At 36.9% G+C, this 23,489-nt stretch overlaps 1 protein-coding gene across 1 annotated transcript in view; it reads right to left on the bottom strand.

The window, feature by feature from the left end:
* The window catches only part of LOC107668606 (muscarinic acetylcholine receptor M1-like), a 61,317-nt gene extending 38,865 nt beyond the window's left edge, over nt 1–22,452 (bottom strand). The window contains exon 1 of the mRNA XM_016460546.1: nt 22,344–22,452. The gene's annotated coding sequence lies outside the window, so the exon portion shown is untranslated. The remainder of the gene's footprint in view (nt 1–22,343) is intronic.
* Nucleotides 22,453–23,489: the final 1,037 nt, after the last annotated feature.

Here is a 23,489-nt window from a genome sequence, read left to right as displayed (position 1 = left end):
GAGGGCGCTTTCTAGGAGCGGGCACTGGAGGGCGCTCTGAGCTGGCTTCGGGGGCTGGATCCCTTCCCTCTTTATTTTGGCACTTATGTCCCGCCATAGTCAGCTCACCCTCAGCCATGATGCAGGCGCTCACACCGTCCATGGCCTGCTCCCTCGTGGTGGGCACTGTCGCCGGCTCTCGCACCTGGTAGGGGACACAACGGAAAGAAAAACACTGGGAGAAAAACGGAAACAAAACGGAGGGTACAAACGGAGGTAACTGTTTAGGTCGGACCTTCTGTCACACTTCACTTGGAGCACGGAACGAGGAAACACAGAGATAACTTCAATTCACAGTCTTTAATCAGAGCTGCTTCCGTGTAGAACTGTTGGCGCAAGCTACATTAAAGTGATTATTACGTTTTGAATATGGATATTTTTCTTGAATTAATAAATGAATGATGCATTTATATAGCACTTTTATTGTGTATTGTTGTACACCCAAAGCGCTTTTACAACCATGTGGGGGGTCTCTCCTAAACCACCACCAGTTTCTTACAAAAACGCATCTATTTGCTACAGGAGGCCTTTGTTCACCCCCGGAGCCATGTGAGACATTTTTTTTTTATGGATGGGCGCTTTTTATTTAACTTCTTTTGGACTGATACATGCAACACCCGCTGAGTGGCATTAAACAGCTTGAAAGATCAAAGACAATTTTTAATATAACTCCGACTGGATTTGTCTGAAAGAAGAAAGTCATATACACCTAGGATGACTTGAGGGTGAGTAATTTGTGGGCTAATTTTCATTTGTGTGAACTAACCCTTTAAAAGACTTCTTACCAACCCCAAACCTTTTAGTTGTATTGTACCTTATTTTGTAGTTAAAATAAGACCAGAGGTTTTCAGATATTGTGCCTGTTTATTTTTATACCAAGACTAGCAAACAACTTGAAATGTATGGCCTTTAAAGACTTTTAGTGAAAGCAAGATTAAAGCTTATCTGGCACCCTTTCAGGCCTCCAGTCAACACATTCTATTCCACACCACATTGGACATAGTACAGTTTTCAGGGACGCAATCTTCAGCTCCGTTGGAGATGTTTCTCTCCGCTCTCAGAGGGCTGTACAATATGCTCTGTTTCAGATGCTGTCTGGTAGGGTGCCAGAGATGAAACGCTCACAAGCCATCAGTATAAATGGCACTAGGACCCAATAGAAGCAAACACACATCTACTTCAGCCAGGCAGGCACATACATCATGATGGGTGATCTGTCAATAGCCAGAGCCACAGTTTAGACACGAGCATCTGATTTATTAATATGAGCCCGAGCTAAACAGTGGGGTCATAGAAATGGCTCATAGTCTTGAGATTAATAACTTGAGAGACTGTCGAGGAGATGTAAATTACAAGACCTCAATGGAATGATATAGACGTGTCACTGAGCAAATGAACTGTTATTAATCAGTTTTTGTCAGACATGATCAATATTCAATGAATACTGAGGATAGAACTGAATATGACGATACTGCAGGCTTTCAGACTAGCTTGGACCTCACACACTGGACTATTTCAAGAAGTCTGAAATAACAGTGGAAGTGTGAAATTAAAAAAAAGGTAAAGCTTCATTCAGATCAGAGCTGCATCAATATTACCTAGTTCAAAGCTACTGGTGTAATTCACTAAAGGAATGAATGAGCAGGAAGAGTTCTCTAACATACTGACAGACTGTTGCAATCTGTGTAAAGGAGAAACGGCTGTGAAAAGACTTTTAAGAGACTGTTAAATTACCAGGCATGATTGATTGCCAGTGCTGACTTTAGCCATTCCTGCTAAATGGAAAGATTCAAACAACAAACAGGGTTACTAAGCAGCAATGCTGTGTGGCTCTACACTCGTAAGTCTTTTATAACCATCCTCTTTACCCGGAGGCATATGACCATGCTCGACATTTACTGCCAGGGACTCTAAATTACCCACAATGCTTTTCTATAGGACAGGCACCCGACCTACGGGTGACAGAAGAGGACACTTTTCATGGTTAGTAGATTATGGAGGATGAATTCAATGAGGTGCAAACAGAATCAGCACACTTGGTCTTGTACGTTCTGTCAGGCACACAACAAATCACATCTGCTCTTAAAAATAAACACATAAGGTCAGAGACATTGCTAAATCCTGTTTAGTGATGGCAGCAACCTTATCTTACTTTGCAGTTCCCAAAAAATCTGTGTTTTTTTCTGTTCTATTCTCGCATTTGTCGGAAACAGTGGCTGCCGTTCAGCAGTGCCGAGATCTGGCAGAAATTTGATTGGCTGGCTTTTATTCCAAATAAAATGACTGGAAACCAACTCCTTATTTTTGGAGAGAAATCCCAATCAAGAATTGTTAATTGTATACACATCTTTTCGCATTTGGATGTGCTACTTTGTTGTGCACTGATCTATTATTTCACTATCAGCTATTTAAGATTTAGATCACGTTAATCATGGTTTGTCATTAATAATAATAATAATAATAATAAATAAAATAATAATATAGTTAAAATGCTGGTCAGAATATAAAAACAGTGAAATGCAACAAATTAAAGAAGATGAAAGCAATAATAATAATAATAATAATAATACATTTTATTTTTATTTTTAAAGTACAAAATGCAGCTCAAAGTAAACAGTTCAGAATTTAAAAACAGTGAAATGCAACAAATTAAAGAATAGTAATGATAATAATAATAATAATGGAAAATATTTAAATCTAATAATTATTATTATTATTGTTATTATTGAGTTTAAACATACATACACAAAAAAAATAGTTCCAGATTTTTTATAATATTCATTATTATTTTTGTTGTTGTTGTGAAATTCAAGAAAATAAAAAAACGTTACTCAAAGTTTGCCTAATTTCAATAGGTTCCAGATTTTTGGGACATAATGACTGATATCATACTGATATGATATAATTTACATTATACAATGTCAAAACAAAAGTATTAGAGGACCTTAAACTACCAGTTGGCTCATGTCAGTAAGAAGGCCTCTTCTTTTCTCAGCGGGTGGCTGTACAACGTGTTCCAGATTTTATCGCAATAGTCACAATTTACTACATAACGATTAATAAAACTAAATGAAACAAACTACATAGACCGATATGACAGATTTGTTTTGATAGCGCTCACAAATGCTTGGTCTACAATTTGATCTTGGTTCTGGCAAAGCACAAGAATGTCTGGAATTGCTCTATTACTCAGGCACGGATGTATTCCTCAAAGTATTTGTCAGGTGTTTGGCCAGTATTTGACGGTCAGTTTCACATTTCCTGTTTCAGATCTTCACATTTGATTCCAAGAATGGAGATATAATGCTTTATAATGCATCATGCCTCTAGAATGTTCTTTAATGCTTTTCTTCTTGCCCTATTTACACTTCACACTCTCTCTGACTTATGAAAGGGATCTGATTCCCTTTCAAATAAACGCATGCAGCGGCTGCAGCTGAAACTTTCTGTTTTGTTCCTTCTCAAAAGACTGATTATTGATTCTGTGCAGTATTCACTGCAGGTGTGAAGTATTTATCAGGCTGCATGATGATGTAAAGCCAAAGAATCTGACACACAGAGAACCTCTGTGGTCCACTATAACAGACGATCACTCACTCTCTCACTCCTCCTCCTCTCCTCCTTGACATTAACCAGATGCATTTTTCTTCTCCTTATTTGGCTCTTAATTGAGAGAAAAACACATACTGTATGATGAACTCTCCAGTTTGAAGTTAGTTAGAAAAAGAAACTCTTGTACGGTCAATTAGAAACCCAAACAGCGCAGAACACTTTGTAGGATGAAACAGATTTGCCAAAGTTTGGCATCAAGTTTGAAAGGTGCTCATTAGCAGGTTAACAGGAATATTCCTGTTTCTTTCCGTTCACTTTCACTAAGTAAGATGTATTTAGCTTATGCTGCAAATAATCAACCATTCATGAAGACTGGTTTACCATAATTTGAATCAAATGTATTCACTTTGACCAGTGGCGGCATTTCACAAAACCATAGGGTATGGCAGTTTTTATCAATAATTAAACATTGCGTCATCAGCTGGTATTATAGCTTTATCAGATACTTGCACTTATCAATTTATGAAAATCAAGCTCAACTGGAGTTGATTTTTGACCAGCAAATGACTGAGATCTGTGTTTTGTCTGTCATTAGAACGTCTGTATCTGAGGCAGCAAGTGCATTGCATTATACGCTTTCATCAACTTACAGGTTATGATTTTTATTGTAGCTAGGCCTATATGGGCGCTTAGTTTTTCATGTCGTTTAATACACTTGGCCAAAATCTCATGATATAAATGATGAAGCGCTATATGCAGTGAATATTTAAAACGTACAAAATTATATTGGCTACAACTAGACGGCAAAAGCTATAAGACTCTTCTCCGCTTTTCAAACATACAAAAAAACATTAGCCTTTACAGACATAGTGTTTGAGTAAAGCAAACGCTGTACTAATTCAAACATCAGTTATTTATTTAACCTTGCATTGCGAACAAGCTGATATCTGTCTGACATTTGTAAAACCCACAAACAGGCATAACAATGACCAATAGCACTGATTTAAAATAATAATAATGAAACATAAGAGATATGAAATTTGGATAATTTTCCAAGGCACACCTGACTGGGCTAAGGTATGGCGACAGCCATACTCTACCATAAGGAAACACCACCCTTACATTGACCTATTATTATACTTCAAATACACCCAAATGAAATAAACTATCATTGGACACTATAAAATGCAGGTCAGATGGCCACTTCCTGTCCAAGTTTGGCCAGAATTAGCTGCAATGTAGATCATTAGCAGTAATTAAATAGAATTGCTCAAAACCCAGTCATTTTAATGGGAATTGCAGCAATGAATACTTTTGGTGCCAACAGAATAGCTTTAGATCTTTATTTCATCATTTTTAATTGTATTTTGTCACATCCTTTTCCACTTTCTTTCACCTGTGAAATTTCACAGAGCAACAGTAAATAACCACACCTTAACCTGCAAGTTGACTGCAAGAGTGCAGAAATGGTGAACATTTAGAAATTATATATCAAATACATCTGTTTGCATGTCCTAAAATAAGTCCAGTCATATAATGTGATTGCTGTCGTAGACCTCTACAACCAAACAAACAAATGGTTAGCTGTGGGATTTGGGCATCTATGTTCACACACACACTTCCTGAAGACACTGGATCTCTGACCACACAAACGCTGACTATCACAACACAGAGCTTTTGGTGATGGGAGACTTCCTCCACCACGAGTGGGGCTATTCCTGGGTCTATAAAACCCAGACAACCAGGACTACTGTAATGACTCTGCCCTTAGGAAATTACAAGTCATTCCTCAAAGTGTTGAAGGATGCACTCAGAGCTAGAACGCTCTTTTCTTTCATTCATTTACTCTGATGATCAACTCTACATAGAGTCTGTCAACACTGCACAGGTTAGCAAAGTTCACAGTCGGAGCTGAACAGGTGACCTGATTAAAGAGGGGTACAATGCTGTTTCATGCATTCAGAGTTGTTTACACTGTTAAAGAGTCGGATTCTCATGCTAAGCAAAAACAATTTGGACGTATGACGGAGTATTTCTGTGCTAAAAATCTTACTTCCGGGTTCGTACAAGTTTCAGAGAGTTTTTTTCGATCGTGGCTCTTCATGACGTAAACGAGGGTGGAACTCCTTATATGGGCATTTCTCCCGGAAGAATGCGCCCGCGCACGCATCGACCAGAGCAAGAGCGAGATCGCTCCCATCAACGCGCTTCATCCGGCGGGCGGTGGCAGCGCTGCACTTGTGAGGACCAAATGCAGTCAAGTATAATTCAAGTTAGCTGACTTGTCCAGTATTTGGCCATATCATCAGCTATATTGGATTTTTCTTTCATGGGAACATGTCATGTCAAAATATACAACATTTATACAAAAATGTATACTTTATACGGACCCCCTGGCCTTATGTCAAGGACCACTAGGGGTCCACGGACCCCTGGTTGAGAAACACTGTCCTAAACAACCCAACGTTATGTAAACAGTGGATGCGGTTTGTTTTTCCGGAGCAGCAACAGAGTTTCACAAGTGTGTTTGTTGACGAACGTTTTATAAGCAAGGCCCAGTTCGATGCTGGATTTGTACATCGTTTGATACTGAAAGATGGAGCGGTAGAGCTATTAAAGGTCCCGGTCATGATTCAGAACTGTAGACGGTAAGTGAAACTGCATCAAATGTCTGTATTTCGTTGGCAGTCGGAGCTCAAGTGCTTGTCAATCTTTAGCTCCACCCACGGCGCACCTCCAGGAGCTCGGCTTTTTCCGGAGAGAATCGTAAAGCTGTATCTTTCTTTTATAAATATGATAAAACTAAAGACTTTTTGGAGATATAAAGGATGCAGTACTACTCTATAGGTACTCAAGATTAACATGAGATTGGGTGAAACTGTGTGTGTTATCTCCCCTTTAAGCTGAGATACAAGTGCTGAGAATGTTTTTAAGAGAAATGATGAGCTATGTTTGTAAAAAAAAAAAAAAGCTACAACAGAGGAGAACACTCAGCAAAAATGACTGGTGTATGGTGACAGAAATCTAGTAATATATCACACAAGTTTTACGAACCACCTTTATGGTGCTTTTCTATCCTTTTTGCAGCTTGAATTTTGACATTGAGACAAATTATGACAGAAATTTCATTTTTAAGTGAACTACAATATCACAAATCATGAGCTTTAGCTGCTACTCTGCTGTGTGCTTTATATTTCAATATAACGGGATCAAGAAGCGAGAAAGAGTACAGTAAATACAGCTCAGTGTTTCACAGACATTAAAAGAGCAAAAAATGAATAACATTACCTCGGCATAGAAAACTTGCCAATCATGTATGTAATACGGTCTGTGTCAAGAGCATTGGGTTTCTCGAGGAAAATAAATTAAATTAAACTTTTAAAACAACGAGTGATAGAAGCTCTTGCTGAATGAATTTTATCCGTTGACCAAGACCAGTGATACCAATAAAAACAAAGGCAGCCTTTAATCAGGTCAAAGTGAAAGCATTTGTCAAAGTAGAAAGGAGATGACACAAAAAGAGAAGGTCAATACATGAGTTCTTCTCAAAGGTTCTTATTACAACGTTTTTCAGAGTTTATCTGGCAGATTATACGTAAAGCAGAGCTCTGTGAAAAAGGGACAACAAAGCAAGACAGGGTTATTATTAAATCGATAATTCACCCAAAAAAGAAAGTTCTGTCATCATTTACTCACCTCATGTCATTCAAAAACAATATGACTTTCTTTTGTGCGCTGTACAAATAAACTTGAATTTTGTGGAAAACAAAAGGAGACGTTCTTAAGAATATTTTCCTAGTCCTAATGTAGTCTTAAAATAATAAATAATAAAGTAAATGAGGACTAGGGCTGAAGCTACAAATAAAGAGCAAAAAAAAAAGTTCAGGAGCTATGTTTGAGGTTATCTGAAACCACACGATAGCTTTGTGTGAAAAAAAGATCGAGTTAATAAAAAACTTAAAATAGGTTTGAGTTGATGAATTGGACTGATTTGGTTCTCAGTTCACTTACACAATGATCTGGACACTAACAGGTCAATGGGAAATAACATTGCCAGTGAATAATGACTTAAATTTCATATGATTTCAGAAGACTTGGAATATAGCGCAAAAGCTGTACGGTCCACTTTTATGGCAGGTTTATGATGCTTTTGCATCCTTTCTGTAGCTTAAAACTCCTAATTTATTATAACTGTATGTAAAAGAACGAGAACATTAGTCAGTTTTGACAGAAGTCACACAAGTTTGGAATGACATGAAGGTGAGTAAATATGACAATTTTTACTTTCAAATTTCAATTCAATTTATTTGTAATTATTTATTTCAAATTTATAACAAGCCCACATCAAACTGAGATACAAATTCCAAACAAATACAAATTCCTCTCTTCTTTTTTGCTTATTTGCTTTGTCCTGTCCATTCAATTGTGGCAAGGGTGTACTTCACAGTTCACACTGCTAGCTTATCTCTATTTTAATCAGGCACACACAGAGAGCCATAAGGCTAACATGCTCCAACGCCTCAAATCTCATCTTCTCATAACATCCAAAACAGAAGTCCAGACTTCACACGGCAGGTTAAAAAAACTTTTGAAAAAAAGTTTAGCAATCAAGACACCAGCACATCCACTAACGGCCTGTCAGGAATAGAAGGAAAAGAAATAAATTTATATTGCAAATAAATGGGTCCCTGTATGAAACCCTTAATTAGTTCTGAATGCATAAACAGTTCCAGCAAGATGAAATGGACTGTTGAGAGACCTGGTTGCTGAGAGAATAAGGATTGCCACATGTTTAAACTCAAACACTAACAACTTTATGAACGACGAAAAGAAATTTGGGGAATTATTTTACAAACTAGGTAACCTGATATGAGTTTATTATCACAATATGAAGTATAAACCAAGAGAAAAAGATGTTGATAGATTCTTTGAAGCTGAGAAGCCAGTCATAGTGTGCAGGACAAGTGATAAAACATAGATGATGACTTAATTTCAATTCCTCAAGGAATCAAATCATGCTTTTCCCCCTTGCTTATTATACTATTCAAAGTTTTTTGTAGAGAAATAATTTAGTTTGTAATAAATATTTCCAGCCTCTCTGACCCTTGCAATTACAAATAAATTACCGGGACACTGATAAAATAAAATAAAAAACGTTAGCCAATTTTTCCTAATGTTTGGATCATTTAAATGGATACAGGAAGTGGATATGAAGCCAGGAACAACACATTGGCCGTTTCTGCATCCTCCGGAGGTCGCATTTGCAGGCTGCATACGTCATCAAGCCTGGTTTATTTCAGTTAACTTAGCATTATATTCGCGGGTCATTAGCATATTACAACAATTTACGCTTAGCTAAGAATAATGGTCAAATTTGTAACTGTTAATAGTCTAAAATAAGATCTTCATTATGATGTATGTAGCCTACAAATGCGACCTCCGAAGAATGCAGCCTTCCGTTTGAGAAACGGACAATTTTTGGCAAACATTTCCATATCTTAATCTTATCATTATAGTGTTCGGAGATCATTTCTATTACATTTTCAATATTAAAACCATCATGACTGGCAAATTCTGAATCTTGAAAAGTAGTAATGTTTTCAGGTTTCTGACTTTAAGAAATCCAAAGACTTTGGAGTGCAGCTCCGTTTCAAAATATGGACCTGTTGGACTGGGAAAGAAGATTTAAGCTCTGAAACTAACAGTGTGTTTTCATAGTAAATGAACTCTTTTATCTCAAAAGATCAAGGAAATTCAGTTTCTCATGATATACTCCCCTTTAACGACATAAAAGAAAAAACGTCATAGAACAATACATTGGCCGTTTCTCAAACGGAAGGCTGCATCCTCCGGAGGTTGCATTTGCAGGCTGCATACGTCATCAAGCCTAGTTTATGTTTACTGGTTTATGTTTACTCTCAAAAACGTAAAACGAAATTTTTTTTTCTTCTTAGTTCTTATTTAACTTTTACTTAGCCTATTTAATATAATTTAATTATGTCCAGTTTAGTTTCTTTGTAGTCCTGTGTTCTGTGTTTTTTGTCTATGTAGCACCTTGGTCCTGGAGAAACGCTGTCTCGTTTCACTGTATACTAACTGTATAGAGCTGGAATGACAATAAAGCTACTCTGACTCTGACATAAGCCCTGCAGCGAAATGCAAATTCCCTTTATAAAATCCAGGTAAATACAAGAGTTATTCCTCTTTTCTGCAGCCCATGCCAGCTTAGGTCTCTATCCCTTTAAGTAGGAAATATTATGACTGACGGGGTATGTAAATTTGGGTGATCCCACTGTGGAGAGATCTGGTACCCATGGGCTTTACAGCGCCACATTAACATTCATGGACCTGGATGCCAGGGGTGTGTACCAGCTGCCTACAGACGCTCACAGCCTTTTGCTCTGCCACTCAAATGCAAATCTGTTACCGGGCAGAGGTGGACATTTCAGGCTGATCTGAGATCAGAAGCCCTGTCTAGATCAGATATGTGATGAGGCCGTAAAGCCGATCTGGGTTCAGGCACACAAGGGAATGTCTACTAATATCACCTGTCAATAGCACCAAAGGACAAAACATGGTTAAGTAATTAGGACTATGGCTCCTTTCCCAAGACGATTTCTCTTGAGTGCCGCAGGGAAGGTTAATGCGAAGAAAAGTCTGGCCGAGAGAGATTACAGAAGGCGAATAAAAAGGTAGAATGAACAAATAAAAATTTACAGTACAAATAATTTATTATTTTGCTCTTAAAATGAAAGAATAACAAAACTGTTAAACATATTTGAGACTTGGCACTTTTTCCTTTTGATTTTGACAAATTCAACTGGACTAAAGCTTTTTTGGAATGTGAAGCCACTCCACACACATGTTGGGAACATGTCCATGTGCACCGGAGCATGACACGAGTTTGGAGGGACGCCACAGAGGTATCGACCCACTATACGCAGAAATCATTCAAACAACTGATAATGACTTCTCCAAAGGTGTTAAATTACTTTCCAAGGGCCATTCACCGAACTGATGACCTTTGACCTCCTGGGTTAACGAAAAAAATGCTCTTAGATCAGAGCTGAAGCCTGACCCAATTTTTTTTTTTTTTACGTTCATTGCCGCCCCTATAACATTGAGTCAGGACTGCATGGAGATTACCATCTGACAGGCGATGACACACAGCTCTTGTCTGTATGAGGTCTTCTTTGAGGTCATGTTTCTGGTCAGTGGACAAAACTATCTAATCTCGGGCCACTGATAAGGTGACGAGTACAATGGATTGGACATCTTGCTAGGGAAAATGCCTTTATATTTTGGCTTTGTCCTTCTTATTGGTGGTATTGTACAATTTTGGGTCTGGCAATCACACAAATACCTACACTGAATGAGATTAAGGCCCTCAGTGCGTATGGAATATAGTAGCTCTGCAAGTGAGGTGTAAATGCTTACTTTTAATATCTTAGGGTGTAAAATGTGCAGTGAGCAAGAGAGAAAACAAATCTTAAAGAATTAGTTCACCCAAAAATGAAAATTCTGTCATCATTTACTCACCCTTATGTCGTTCCAAACCCGTACAACTTTCTTTATTCTGAAAAAGAAGACGTTTTGCAAAAGTACTGAGCTGTTCTTTTCCATACAATGAAAGTGGATGGGGACCAAAAAAGCACAAAAAACCTGATTAAAGTGATCCTAATCATTAATGAACTATATTCCAGGTCTTCTGAAATCATACGATTGCTTCATGTGATATTATTCTTTGTGACATTCTTATTTAAAGAAAGTCTTGCTGTTTTCACCATTCACTATCACTGTATGGAAAAGAACAGCTTGGAAAGTTTGGGGTGAACGGTTCCTTTAAGAGATAACATCATACAGTAATGACATAATAAAGAATGGAAATGAAAGTGGAAAAATGCATAACTTTTTGCTTGGACAACTTGTCCCCACCACTTCATGAAACTGTATTTTTAAATATAATATAATATAATATAATATAATATAATATAATATAATATAATGTCAATAAGGTTTCAAACAATAACTACTGTATTTTATGCTCATTGATCATCAAGCCTTCATTTATTTGATAAAAATACAATAAAAACACTAAAATTGTGAAACATTATTAAAATATTTGAGGATAACCTAATTAATATTAAGACATTAGCATTAAGTGATGCCATAACCAGCACGTCAAATAGCACACACACTTCAAAACTTGTTCTGGTGCCACTGTCCTCACCACTTATTAACACAAAGTGACGCCCATAAGCGAAGAGTAAGTCCGTCCCACATGCATTGCTAATTCTGGCATAGATTAGCATAGCCTGTAAAGAATTGATGTGATCACTAAAACAGGCTATACTAATTAAAGCCAGAATCATCAATTCAGATCTTCAGGATTTTAAAGGTTTCCCTCCAAAAGGCAGCACTGTAAATGAAAAGCATTAGTTTTCATCAGAAAGTTTTTGAACAAAAGCAAAAGTTGAGAGATGACGATACTGCATAATGGCGTGTTTGAACTGCAGTCATAACACACCTTTGGGGGGCTGTTATTTACATCATATGACTTACAGTGCAATAATATCCCTTTTCAGATCACAGTGCAGATCCACAATTCATCCCTGTGCCACAATTGCCATATTTTCTCAGATGACTGTTTCTCAAAAGACAATTGTTTTTCAAAAGTCACAGCTCTCACAAAGATGAATGTCTGACTAACCTATAATAAACATCTGTAAGTCACAGGGCATGTGATTATGACAATAACTAACCCTTTCCGAGCAAAGTCATCATGAGTAAAAACATAAATATGTGGGGTTCTTGGAAATCTAAGATGAATGTGAAATGAGGGGTCCCCTGAAGAGGGTCTTTTCATCACACTAAACATCTTCTCAGTGAATTATCCTCTTCACAATATGCAACCTCCGTCTGCTGCATCCATTGTTTATGCTTGAATGATGCATGACTCTGAATAAACAGATAAGCTCATAGCTGCTAACTGTCACATATAAAAATGATCAGAAAATTCACAAAGAATTAATCACAGATGTTTATTTGCACACACTGGATGCATTGTTTTTATCACCCAATTTATTAAAAGAAGCATGCAAATCAATGCAATGGCACAAATGCAAAGACTAATTCTGCTCAACGCAATTTGCATGTTGCAATTTCTGACCTTGCCGGCCATTTTTAGTGCTAGGTTGAGAAAAATGCAGCACACTACCAAGATATGGCATACTTTACTGGGACTGTAAGACATCTAGAAACACGCCAGGAAACATCTACACTTATATGCCTACTTATAAAGCTTTTCTCAATTAATTGATCATCATTTGATGAATCACTGCATCCATAATTAACTGGAAATGTACACAAACACCTCTTTTAAATGAAACGGTGCGAGTTTTGCGAATAACGTTTAATCTGTAACGACTCAAATTTACATATAAAGGAGGTGTGTTTGCACTGAATAATAACGAATTACAATAATAAATACTTACTGTGCTCTATCAGTGCATTCACACCTTGTTAAATTGGACTGAAAGTTTTTGGCTTGACATCATGTCTCCAAGATTACTTGAACCTTAAAAAGGCCTTGATTAAACAGGGAAAGTTAATGTTGTTGTGGTCAGGATTGATGAACTGAAGAGCAGTCATTACGGCTGGGAGACATTTAATGTCGGTCAGAGGTATTTAGAAGGAAACAATGATATTTCTACTCCATGCTAGTTGCCTTAATGGTCTTAGTTCACATTAGCATAATGCAATAATTGTCTGGCTTCCACTGTGGCCTCTTCCTTTCTGTCATTAGGCTAATTACAACTAGCCCGTCTCTCCATGACAACAAGTTGATTCAGACAGCTTATGGCATTTTATGACAGATTTAACGATAATAATGTTAAATTGAAGTTGTTACCTTGGAAAGCGCTGTAACAATGCTGCATCACTGTCAAAGCATATTCAGCAAGTCTTGATCGATTCGTATAAAATTACCCTGAAATCAAGACAAATCGCTTACAGTCAATCAGTTTGAGATAAACTGTCATAACACATCATAAGAAGAATACAATGAAATACCGGAGGTATTTAAAATGCTTATTAAAGACATGAGTAGCACTCAAGCCAAACCCAGGCTGAAAAATAAATGAAAGCGTTATATAATGAGATTGAATTGTAGCGAGGGTGAAGCATCTGTTCATGAGTGGCTGTGGTGGGGACAACCATTCAGGAACTAATTTCACATAAAACCGAAATGAGAGAATGAGTCATTTAGTACAGAATTATTGACGAAAATGGCAAAATCAACTGCCTCCCAGGGTAAGTTTAAATTGCATTTATTCCAATTACTACTTCAGGATAAAACAATTAGTGATTATGTAACACAGGTGCCAAAAAGTAATAACTTTACTAGCTCACTTCACCATTTTATCAAGAAAAGAAAGAAGTGAATTGAAGTTTTTCAATTCAGTGTTGGATTCTGTCTACATGCCATCATCTCTGCCCTTCTATCCTCTTGTATACATTAAGAGAAATAACAGAAACTCCATCTTTCACTGAACCGATGTAGGACGTGGATCGAGTGTGTTTTTCTCAGTGAACCTCAGTTATATTTGCACAGAGTAAAGGCATTTCATTCTCAAGCAGTGACCTGAAACGGTCTCTTTCAGCAGTTGTATCTTTCACTGTGTCAGTTGTCAAGAATATGGTAGTTTCTGTTATTAATATTATATTACAAGGACAGGGATCCTCCGTCTGTCAGATGGGACTGATGCAGGGTTTGCACTATAAGAACTGAAGGCAGTCACACATAATAAAAAAAAATAAAAAAATTTAAAGTAACCTTAATACTGTTATTCAGCAAGGACATGTTTGAAACACACTGCTCCGTGCTTGTCAATTCTCCTGCAACAATCCAACATCAGCTCAACTGACCTGTTCATTTACCCTAAGAATGAAATTAACCAAGTGACCCCGGATGAAATGTTCGATCTATTTCAACTAACTCAAACCGCAGCGTCTGCTCAAAATTTGACACGTAAATCACAATGCCTGTGCTCTGTGAAATCCTGCTATCTCACATCTCAGATGATCAAAAGGGAAAGCATCTAGGGGAAGATTCGGTCTGTCAAATTGTGCTCTGCGATCTCTGACAAAGTGTTTCAACTTAATTACCAAATACCGTATGTTTTACAAAACACAGAAAGATAAAAACTTCAGTGAAGGGAGGAGCAAGGAGTGACGTCAAACAAAGGTTGAATAAAATGGTTTAGATTTTAACTGAGTGAGAAAGAGCAGCATGGAACTGATGTGGTTTGAGTGATGGATTTATTGAACACACTTGAAAAACATCACACAAAAACGGCCTTCTGTTAAAGATTTTATGACACACACACACACAATTTTTTCACCTGCACAATAATACCTGCCAAAGTGTGTGCACAATGCCAGTCCAGACGAACTGAGAGTGTGAATAGAGAAAAGAGGATATGAAGAGAGAGAGACACGTGGACATTGAAATCCATCCAAGTGGATGAAAAGATAACAGGTGCAGGTGAAAGCACCTGTGAAGATGAGGAATTTACCTCTGGAGGCAAAACATGAGCTTATTCAGAGCAGATCCTATTCTATGCCTCAAGAAACTTAAATTATGACACACATACATGCACATACCATTATCTGTCTGTCTGTCTGTCTGTCTGTCTCTCATTTCAAACGAATAATCTAACTTTGCCTCCCACCATCTGTTCAGTGAGTCGTCCATGGATATGTAGAATATTCAAATGAGCTTTTCAAAGTTTGCTGGATGTCTCTGGTGTTGCTCAACTGTGATGGTGTGACCTTTCTTTCATGCCATTCATTTCATTGCGATAGGTTATTAGTCCATAGGTAACCCTAATTAAACAGGCATTTAAAGGCACTTGGCCTCACAGTTCATGAATTTGATTTTAACTGTATATAACACCATCTGCTAAGGCAAGCTATTCACTATTACTGGCACTTTCCATTACTACAGTTCAAAATAGTGTCTTAGACTCAATTCAATTTTCTATTCAATTCAAATTTAAACTACATTAGCTGTTTTTCCCGCTCACAAAAAAAGTAAATGAATACAAAATAAATTTTAAGAAATGAATACAGTTGGAAAATTGGTCAAATGTAATTGAAAATTGGTAAACATATATATATATTTTTTTTTTTTACAATTTTCTAGCAATAAACCAACATTGAACTGGATATACACAATGTAAAATCAAATCAAATCTACTCATTTGAACAAATATTGGCTTGTATTTATTGCTAAACTGAAATACTTAATAAAAAGAAATAAAAAAACATTAATGTAGTTGTCTGCCTGCCAAGTAAGAGTCAGAACAATATGGTGAAAAATAACCAGTAACAGGGTTGTGGGATAAAGCTGAATATTTCCATTTAAAATAATATATGCAGTATATTAATATACTATACTAGGGCTGTGCGATATTGAAGAAAAATGTGATATGCGATAACACATTAAATAATGCGATATTCGATATGTGATACGATAATGCTTAAAGTGCCACATGCTCAGATGAAACAGTTTTACTCAGCTGTTGCCGAGTCAGTTCTGTGAACTTCTATAACTATCTTGTGTTATATATATATGGTTATTTGTATGCATGTATGTGTCAGACTCTGGGCCAGGTTTTGTGTGTGTCTTTGCTCCCTATGTGCTCCGTCTTCCAGTTTCTCTGTCTCGGTACCAAAATACTCGACAAAGAGCAATTCCTCTATTTCTGGGTCCCCAGAGGGGACGGGGGGTTGTTGACGATCCAGTGCGTATCACACTCACCCTCCTCTCTCGCCAGTGAGAAGCAGTGGGCGGATCGGGAGGACGAACCAACGGACTACCCACGCACCCTCTGCTCAACCGCAGGTCAGTGTTACACACACCCAGACCCCGCCTCGGACCGGCTACGAGACGCCCGGGCCGGGTTCCTGCATTCTTCCGCGCTGCCCCACTGTGGGTACGCAGGTTGCACAGTATCCACAGATACTGTGCAAGGTCAGGGAGGACGAGGAGCAGGTCCTGTTGGTGGCACCATTCGTCGGTCATCCGACATGACGTCTCCGTTCCCTCCTTCAGGGAACGAGGGTTACCATACGTAACCGAGACGTTCCTGTAAAACCACAACAAATTCCTTGTGTTTGCGCACACTTAAGTGGTGAATAAAGCTCATTCTGATTCTGATTCTAATAAGAAAGCACCCCTACAACAACTTCTGAAAGTGAACGGTAGTGTTTTACTCGAGCATTACATAAAAATGTAATTTTAACATTAGTGTAATCATTTTAACATGAGTTTAGGAACTGAATAATAAAAAGGAAAAATAAAACACTGCGTAGTATTTACTCTTTGAATTCAATATGCACTGATTCTTATTTAAGCTACAAAAGTTATTTAGGTAAAAGCAGTGAGTGATTTTCTCTTTGTCTTTTGTTCATGGCCCCAAATATTGCAAGCTGTAGCGATATGCACATTTGCGATATTTCGATAATTTCGATATATTGCACAGCCCTACTATATACTATACTGTTTAATGAAATATATTTTTGGTAAAATAGACTTACGTTAAAGGAGGAACTTGGGTCATATCTGAAACTAGAAAAATCACTTTGGCTCTTATGGGTTATGCCAGTAAACAACCACCTAAAACAATCATAAAATAAAACTAAAACTGCACATCAGTGGCAGGATTGTGGTGATGAGCGCCACTGACTCATTTTCTCCCGAAAATGTAAAAATCTGGTCTACCATGATATACAGTACAGCACCATTAAACACTGATAAATGAGACTTGATCTTTGCAAGAGGCAGAATTACCGTTGGATAATCCAAGCGTTTGGAGGCATTTAGTGGCGTCAAGTAAACACAATTTTTCAGCACACTGTGTTCAATGCTATTTACTCATGCAGGCCGGCAGTTCAATGTGATTATTCCCGCTCTGTTAGAAACGCATTCCTGGCATACACTCTGCGCTGCAGTTCCTATCGAAGCCAAAAGACAGAGTGTAGCAAGCGTGACTGACATAAATAAACCAAAATTATTCCCCTCTTTCCATAATTACCCATTTCAACAGTGGTGATCATTTTTTATGGAGTCATGGTAGTGGTGGCAGCATGCGTGTGTGTGTGTGTTTGTGTGTGTGTCGTAACATAATGTCTTTGGGGATAAACTTTCTCCTTGTCATGCTTAGGAGGATGCTGTGATGTGATTGGCTGAGAAGCATGAGGTTCAATAGTGAACGTGGCCTTGGGCCAGTGGGGCAAAACTATGGCATTATGCATGCTTTTCTGTGATAAAGTTGCTTATGACTGAACCCAATCAACCAGAGAGAGTCAAATGAGTTTTCAGCTTCTCAGAAAAATTGGAATTCAGATGGCAACTGTTTAACACGATCAGTCAGGGGAACAATGTAACACAGAGAATGACAATGAATAATACACCATACACAGAGTATGATTAGCTACTAAAACATGCATGTTTCTAAATTATGAAAACTATGAATTATTATAAATTATGAAAGCCCCAAATGTTGACTTTTAAAAGGCATAGTTCACGCCAAAAAATATATAGTTTTTTCTAAACATCTTCCTTTGTATTGTTTCACAGATTGTTACTGTCAACTGAACCTATTAAAATTGATTTTGTTAATTAAAACAAAGCTGAAATAAAATATAAATACTGCATGAAAAACTGAAACAAAGCTGAAATAAAAAATAAATACTGGATGAAAAACGTAAAAATCAGAAATGCTGAAATAACAGTACAAAAACAGTACAAAAACGACTAAAACGCCCCTCTTTCAATAATTTCCAATAAAAATACCAATAAAAACAAAACAAAAATAAATTTAAGCTAAATAGACATGTAAAAAAATAATAAAATGAGAAAAGCTTAACAAAATTACAAAAAAATTTTAGTTAAAATTAAAATAATACACTGAAAATAAAAGCTAATTCAAATACCATAATAGTACATAAAAATATTAAAATAACACTGTTCACAAGCAGAAAAAAGAAATTCATAAAAGTTTGGAACAATATAAGGGAGAGTACATGAATTTTCATTTTTCAATTAACTATTCCTTTAAGTTCAGTTCTATATGTCATGTTTGCCAATAACATGTTCAAACTCACATATATGCAGCCTCACACACTTAAACTTTACTCTATGGTGTGTTAGTGTGACAGGCAGGTACAATACCCTGCAGCCTGTACAAGCAGCCAATTAAATCCCATCGCAGATTCGTTCGCCCATCAACGGCTCTTTCTTTTTTGCTCTATTGCACTTCTCCCCTCGTCGCAATCCATCTTTTCCTCTCAGCACTGGACACTCTCTACCTCCCTCCAGTCTTCCCCTTTCAGAGTGTTAATTAATCCCTGATAGTGGATGAACCAACACACACACACACACACACACACACACACACACCTGGAGAATCCAGACAGATGCGGGGGAGGTCTGTGTATATCAAATGAGAACGTGCTCAAATGGCAGAGCTTCATTTCAGATATGAAAAGCAATGCTGGGGTTTTTTCGCTCCGTGCTGTCAGTAACTGGAAGCAAAAGAGACTCAACTTACATCATCCTCTGTGCTGAAGCCTTAATCCTACAGAAAACCTGATACATGTCAGTCTTATCTGTTTGAAACACAGGGCAACTTTGCAGAAAGTTCAGGCCGTATCTCAGCATGGACAATGTACACGATAAGACAAAGATGAAGAGACACACTCAAAGAGAGGCTGAAGTAGCAACAAACAGTATTCTACAGGAACAAAATCAATGCTGAGTAAAAAGCTTCCATGATATAGAAGGTGCAGGATGATACAGATACAAAAAAAAAAAACAGAAATTAATAAATAAAATAAAATCAACTGTGTGTGTGTGTGTGGTATGTATAATTACACTGTAGTTTTCGAAAGAAGTCTCTTATGCTCACCAAGGCTGTATTTAGTTTATCAAAAACACAGTAAAAATAGTAATAATGTGAAGCATTGTTACAATTTAATATATCTGTTTTCTATTTTAATATATTCTTAAATAGATATATTCCTGTGGTGGCAAATACAGCCATTCTAATTTCTTAAAAATATTTCTTCTTATTATTAATGTTTAAAGTTTAAAAGCGTTTTTAATAGATTTTATATTTTAACAGTCTTTATTGTCATTTAAAAAAAAAAATCCCAGCTCTATTTGTTCCTGACATTTAAATCAGAAATGCTATTAATATATTCTATTTCTTAAAACACTGAAATCACAAAAGACTGGCCTGATGGCACAGAAACTTCATGGCTAAAAATTATATATTAAAACCAGTGAATGTATTAAATGTATTATTATTGAATATATTAAAACCAAATGACTCCATCAGAAATATTCAAATACATCACTCAGCCCTACCTAAAACCACAGACAACAGTCTGACTATTTTCTACAAACCTGGCCTGACCTCACTGCTTATAAATAAATACATTCATATTCTGCATTACTTGTATGTCATTTCTTTTTGAGTGACACTACACTGAATGCATTTTGACAGACCCCTGATTTGTCTGTGAATACACAGACTGCACTGGTCATTTAAATTAATAAATAAGCAATTCATCCAAATCAAATGTGTACATAACACAGCCTCTCTAAAACTGATTTGGATCTAATCAAGATGAGCAAAATAATCTGGCTGAATCTTTCAGCGGGTCACCAGAAGAGGATTAGAGATGTTGAGAAAGTGTCCCCTGTTATTTTATACCCTAATCATGTTGCCTAAACATCTAAAAGCTGATCGGGGAAAAAACAGGAAGCTGCCTACAAAGTCAATGGGTGTCCTTTTATCCTGACTAACCAACCACAAATAATCAACATAATTTCAGTCCAATACTGTCTAATTCTCCACTTGCAGGACAACACAAAACTGATAATATGGCAAGACATAACACCGTTTTGCTCTCAGTGACTGTTTATAAAAATCCCTGACTTACTGTTTGAGTGTATCAAGTAAATACCATTTATCTGAGTGAGTCAAACACACATCAACACTGAATAAAGACCAAGAAACACACTTTAAATGCCAGGCTGCAATACTCTGACACTACCATACTAAACTTCAATAGATTCGCTAACAGTATTATGGGAATGAACTGCTGCAATATTTCTTTTAAGTGCCTTGAAGTAGTAAATATCACGGTACATGAATATGGTAATCTTGTAATGCGATGATATTTATCAAAGTATGATCAAATACCATTCCTGAAACAGCCACTGTACTTTTTAGGTAACAAAAGGCTTTTTTAATGATGAGCGATCCATATCAATCATAAATCTCATCTATTACTGTCATCCAGCACACAAACACACACATATGTCGCTCAATGTAAAGTCATGCACCTCCGATGGTGTTAATGATGGGTCGATTTTGATGTTCATGTTCAATGATTACGGTGAGAGATCGAAACGTTTCATTCTCCCGATGTGACAGGACCATAATTAAGCTCCAAAAATTTCAGTGTCAAACTGCTAACTGGCACACCCACGCAGAGAGACAGAAAGAGAGACCTTTCTGACAGGGAGAGCAATCACTACTTTGGATTTGAACACAAAACACATTAAAGTTACCGTATGCTTTTCCTGAGCACCTCAGAACCAGGTATGGACACAAAGAGATTGCACAGTGGCGCCAAAGAGTGTTTACACACTTCAATCATTTCGACAAATGCACACTAGTGTTCAAAAGTTTGGGGTCAGTATGATTTTTTGATTAATTTATTAATTTTTTGTTGAAAGAAATTAATGCTTTTATTTGCCAAGGACTCATTAAACTGATTAAGTGATAGTAAAGACATTTATAATATCACAGAAGATTTCTATTTCAAATAAATGCTGTTCCTTTTAACTTTCTATTCATCAAAGTATTCAGAATGTATCACAGTTTCCACAGATAATAAGCAGCACAACAGTTTTTAAACATTGATAATAAGATAAAATGTTTCTTAAGCACCAAATCAACAGAATAATTAAATAGTTTTTTCATTTTTAATAATAATAATAATTTTAATGTGTCAAAAACATCTTATTGACCTCAAACTCTTGAACCGTCGTGTATAAATTTTCTCTCAGCTTTTTTACCATTTAAATACATTTTATAACAATTTTTTATTTTTTATTTTGTGGATTGAATAGTTTGTTTTTTTATCTTTAAAATAAATGTCATTGCATTACATATATTAAAAAAACGGGTGAAATTCCTTCCTTTTTGGCTCAGTTTTTGTAGTCAAAATACTTTATGTCCACTTTATGATAAGAGGATATATTATGAGAAAATATGACAAAACAATGTCTTTCTCTACATAAAATAAATGGAAAGAAACACTGAGGGAATCAAAGTAAGATTTAAGAACATGAAGATTAAATTAGTCAACAAAAAGTCTCCCTCACTGACATTTCCTTCAATCAAACGTATATGACCTTTAATGGCCCTTCAGTAATAATCAGCACAAAGTGAGTTGTCTGAACTCAGACAGGTGTCAGAATGAGTTATTTTCATAATCATTACTCCCTATCAAATTCATTTCACTATCATTTTCAAAGACTCACCTAAGCTGCAATTTCATGACAGAGGAATAAACTGCAGCAAGAAAAATTGAGCTTAAAAATAAAGAAGGGAACAAAAACTAGCTTTCAACAACAGTGCTGCGTATGGGAATTAATTCTGGTCACTCACCCTGTAGAGTTTAGATTGGGGCAGAGAGGTCACCTTCTGACAGGAGGGTTTAGGTTTACCTCAACCTGAGACTTCGGTTGGCATGGAGACAGGACATCAGTCAGGTTCACACTGCCCCGGACCTGCGGGCACACAAACAAATATACAGTCAGACCTGTTTGATCCCAAATAGAAGCAGTCTGAAGTAGCACTCTCCTAACAGTATTCAGACATTCCCATCAACAAATGAATAATTCAACTTTGATCTGTAAAAAACGTCATAAGTGTAATTTTAGCTGCCACTGGCTGAACACTTGACAAGAATTCAAACTTCAACACATCTGAAATAACTTGCTCCATCCAAAGCTTATAAACAAGTATGTCATGGGCTGTTGTTGGATCTAATCCTCGAACCGCTGAAGCTACAGAACGAGTCGAGGGATACAGTCAGCGTCTCAAAGCATCTTGAAAGATTTCCAAACCATCTGCCTTCATGTGACAGTGCCCTGAATACACATAAACCATGCTTGTTGTTTTAATAGGCCACTAAGAGTAGTGATGTTACTCTTGAAGTCACTCTGATCCTAGTTGCAGTCATAAAACGGCATGCCCACAGACCGTTCACTAAATGTCTGATGAATATTGCATGCAAAAACAACATTATCTGATTAAAATCACCCATTTAAATCTGATAGGCTGGCTTTTACACTTTTTTTGGTCTCAGGGTGCACAATTTTGTACCAGTCTCATACAATGGAACTAGCACAAGATTCGTCAAAGTTTGGTCCATGGCACTAAATGTTAGATATTTAAGAGTTCTTTTTGAAAAACCTGGTAGCAAACTACTGTAAATATCCAAGACATTATTATCCTATATATACTATCCTTAATAGATTATCCTCTTTTGGCCATAATTAAATGATATTTAAATGTTTGTATTGATACAGTATGTAAATGAACAATGTGTACTCTTTCTCTGCATTATCTGCACTAGTGTTGTCAGAAGACCCGGTATTTCGGTACCAAGTCGGTACTAAAAAAATGAAAACGTTACGGTACCAGGTTTTCTTAAGTACGGGTTCTTGATGCACCATCAGAAAACTATCCTCTTCCAGTGTTGCCAAGTCTGCAGTTTTCCCGCGGAATTGGGCTGCTTAACACTGTTGC

Source organism: Sinocyclocheilus anshuiensis, unplaced genomic scaffold (assembly GCF_001515605.1).
Source record: "Sinocyclocheilus anshuiensis isolate Anshui unplaced genomic scaffold, SAMN03320099.WGS_v1.1 scaffold2047, whole genome shotgun sequence".
Classification (NCBI taxonomy): Eukaryota; Metazoa; Chordata; class Actinopteri; order Cypriniformes; family Cyprinidae; genus Sinocyclocheilus; species Sinocyclocheilus anshuiensis.
This window is presented reverse-complemented; position numbering and strand designations above follow the sequence as displayed.